The following is a 3,005-nucleotide window of genomic DNA, read 5'->3' as shown; positions in this document are numbered from 1 at the left end:
TAATTTTTTCGAAGAACCAATGTTTTGTTGATTCTTTCTATGGCTTTTTTTGGATTCTAATTCATTTATTTCGGATTAAATTTTAATTATTTCTTTCTGTCCATTGGGTAGGGGTTTATCCTGCTGCTCTTTTACAAGGAGGCTCAGATGTCTCATTAAATTGTTGGTTTAAGATCTCTCCAATTTGTTGATGTAGGAACTCAGAGCTATAAACTTGCCTCTGACTACTGCCTTTGCTGTGTCCCAGAGGAGCTGGTAATTTGTGTGCTCATTTTTGTTGAATATCATGAACATTTGAATTTCATTTCTAATCTCTTCCATGATGCACTCATGATTCAGCAGTGTGTTGTTCAGCCTCCATGTGTTACACGACTTTCTTTAGTGGCTTTTGGTGTTGACTCCTACTTTTAATCCCTTGTGGTCTGAGAGAATGCAAGGTATAACTTCAATGTATCTGAATTTGGACAAGTTTGCTTTGTGGCCTAAAATGTGGTCTATTTTGGAAAATATTCTATATGCTGCTGAGAAAAACATGTATTCTGATGCTGCTGGGTGAAATATTCGATAGATGTCTGTTAAATCTAGTTGATCTATGCAGTTGTTCAGATATGCAGGTTCTTTGTTGAGTTTTTGCCAAGTTGATCTATCTAGTGGGAATAGTGGTGTGTTAAAGTCCCCAACAATTAATGTCTTTGGATCTATGTGGGATTTGAGGGAAAGTTGGGTTTCTTGGATAAATTTGAGTGCTCCGTTGTTTGGTGAATAGATATTTAGAATTGTAATATCCTCCTGAAAGAGAGCTCCCTTAATTAGTATGTAGCGACCATCTTTATCCTTTGTAAATAATTTTAGTTTGAGGTCTATTTTTTTATATTTTTATTTATTTTTTTTTATATTTTATTTTATTTTTGTGAACATACTGTACAGAGGGGTTACAATTTCATGGGCAGGAAAATGCGTGCATTTCTTATCAAGCATTGCAGCTAGTTTGAGGTTCTATTTTATCTGATATTAGGATTGCAACTCATGCCTGTTTATGGGGACTGTTTGCTTGGTAGATTTTGTTCCAGCCTTTCACATTGAAATTGTGTTTGTTTTTATGGGCAAGATGTGACTACTGAAGGCAGCAGATAGAAGGTTCTTGCTTTTTAATCCAACTAGACAGTCTATGTCTCTTATTTGGAGAGTTAAGTCCGTTAATGTTGAGAGATAGAACTGAGAAGTATTTGGGAGTTCCTGCTATTTTATCCACCTTCTTGGGGCCTGTGGCAGTGGGATTCTTTCTATGGTTCTTGGATTTTCAGTTTGGATATGGTTTCTTGCCTTTTTTTGAGGTCTTGTTGGTTTTCTATGTGTAAGACATCTTTAAGAATCTTTTGTAGGGCTTGTTTGGTGGAGATATAGTGTTTCAGTTTTTCTTTGCTATGGAAGGTTTTTATTTGACCTTCATTTATGAAGGAGAGTTTAGCTGTGTACAGTTTTCTTGATTGATTGTTGTTTGTCTTAATGGCATGGCATACATCATTCCAGGCTCTTCTTGTTTTGATTGTCACTGCTGAGAAATCTGAGGTGATTCTAACTGGTTTCCCTTTATAGGTGATTGATCTTTTCTCTTTGACAGCTTTAAGGTTCTTTTCCTTGGTCTGAATTGTTCCTGTGAGGATTATAATGTGATGCTGGGTTGTCCTGTTCTGGTCTGGTCTATTTGGAGTTCTAAAAGCTTCTTGTATCTGAATAGGCTTATCCTTTTGCATGTTTGGGAAGTTCTCTGCTAGGATCCTGTTAAATAAATTTCCTAGAACATTAACTTCTGTTTCTAGGTGCTCCTCTACACCCATTATTCTCAGATTAGGCCTTCTGATGGTGTCTTCCAAATGTTGAATAGATCTATCATATTTCTTGGACTTTTCTTGGATGGTTGTATGTTCTTTCTCTATAATATCTAGGCTCTCTAAATGCCTAAAACTTCATAGAAACATAGTAAATATCATTGAATACTAGATACATAGCTTTGGCACTCTCTACTAATACGCATTTATTGGCATACTACCACCTGCCTATCCATTTATGGCTATTTTGGCCACCTCTGGGGCTTGATCTCAGTGCCTGCCAAGAATTTCATCCTGGAGTAAGAAGCCAAGTGTGACACCTGTTTTCCTTTTCTGGGAGAGTTCTGAGTGTCAGGCATGATGGAGAACAAGTCTACAAATCTAGCTGCTATGTGATAGTATGTTTAGGTGTCCTCACAGTCGGTAAAATAAAGGGTAAATAAATGAACAAAACAACAAATACAATGAATAACCACACCAAACATAATATAGACTGAACATCTCTATGGAAGTTCAATCCTATTTTTAAAATATATATAAGGTGTATGACTGGGGCATGAATTCAGGCCTAGGAAACAGGCCTGAATTTCTGGTCTTCAAGCATACTGAGCTTCCTCTTCCCCCACAGTGCAACATAGTTACCCAATCCCTAAGTTCAAATCCAAGGCCTTGCAGACAAAAAAATCGCACATTCCAAGCCAAGGGGATTCATTAGCATTTTTAATATTTTTTTTTAAAGTTCACTTTGCCTTTATTTGAAACATTTTGATTTTATAACATGAGAGTTTTTCAAAAAAGAGGTTTAAACTTTTACATTTCAGCATAGCACATTGGTGTTTTTGACCATCTGCCATAAAGAGTGAGAATGAAAATGAGGATATCATTTCTCCCTAGAAGGTTGGGACAGTTGATGTTATTTCTTCTTTTTTCTTTTTCTTTTTTTTGTCGGTCGTGGGGCTTGAACTCTGGGCTTGGGTGCTGTCCCTGTGCTCTTCAGCTCAAGGCAAGCTCTCAAGCACTTGAGCCACAGCACCACTTCCAGTTTTCTAGAGGTTTATTGGAGGTAAGAGTCTCAGACTTTCCTCCCTGGCTGGCCTTGAGTCACCTTCCTCAAATCTCAGCCTCCTGAGGAGCTAGGATTATAGGCATGAGCCACCCATGCCCAGCAGTTGATGT

This window comes from Dipodomys spectabilis, unplaced genomic scaffold (genome assembly GCF_019054845.1).
Source record: "Dipodomys spectabilis isolate Male_0828 unplaced genomic scaffold, ASM1905484v1 ptg000430l, whole genome shotgun sequence".
Classification (NCBI taxonomy): Eukaryota; Metazoa; Chordata; class Mammalia; order Rodentia; family Heteromyidae; genus Dipodomys; species Dipodomys spectabilis.
Note: the sequence above shows the minus strand (reverse complement) of the source record.